This window comes from Parasteatoda tepidariorum, chromosome 4 (genome assembly GCF_982258835.1).
Source record: "Parasteatoda tepidariorum strain Cologne lab strain chromosome 4, Ptep-v5.0, whole genome shotgun sequence".
NCBI lineage: Eukaryota > Metazoa > Arthropoda > Arachnida > Araneae > Theridiidae > Parasteatoda > Parasteatoda tepidariorum.
In genome coordinates this window covers 20,309,781-20,310,823 of record NC_141758.1, presented here as the reverse complement: position 1 = coordinate 20,310,823, position 1,043 = coordinate 20,309,781, and positions in this window count along the sequence as shown.

The following is a 1,043-nucleotide window of genomic DNA, read 5'->3' as shown; positions in this document are numbered from 1 at the left end:
TCTGGGAAGTATTAGTTTTAGAGGTAATTTTTCACCTTGAATAGCGTTCTGCATGAAGAGAAATAATAACTGTTCGTATTCCTATACTTATTACTGGTTTTTTTTAAACATATTTCTGTAATATATTGTATAAAATAATGTTAACTTATGTGCCAGTTATTCTGTTTTTAATATGTACCAGTTATTTTGTCAAAAGAAGGCTATTCTATCAATATTTTAAATGCACTTTCTACATGAAATCAACTTGTAATTAACCTTGCTAAACGTTTAAAGTAACTTGCTTATAAACTAAAAAGTAATAAAATTTTGCAATTAAGTTATATTCCCTGGGAATAAGTATTCACATGCTGTTTCGTTCATATTGAAATCAACTTCAGAATATATACAAAACGAAAAAGTAATGAACAGGTCTAAATGGTAACAAAGTTTGCTTATGTTTGTTAAATTTTATGTTTAAATCAGAAATATTTAACTATTTTTGAAAGTTTTAAAGTAAATACAAGTCTAGTCTTTTAACAGGTACTATATATATATATATATATATTATATATATATATATATATATATATATATATATATATATATATATATATATATATATATATATATATATATATATATATATATATATATATACAATTTTTTCTTAGACCCTGGACTATCCATTTAATAACATATGGTATCTTCGAAAAATGATTGGACAGTAATTTGCAGATTAAAGGCGAGAGCAATCGAAAGAATCCGATCCGTGAATTCCTTCTGTAATTGTATCTTTTAATTGCAGATAGTGTTCTTGTAAAATCTCATTATTTTAGCTTATTTTGAATTACGAGAGTCATCATTACCGTATCAAAAAAGAAGAGGGTGGTGTGATTTTTAACATATCATTTATTAGAAAATTTTGCTAATTGTTTTCTTTAAAATAGGACAAGAACCCATTGATTTTTCTTCTACACGTGTTAGTAGATGCATTTGCCTACATAATGGTGCAGTGAAAATTTTCTGGTCCACGATGCGGTTTTGAGAAAAGCTGAAAAAAATAT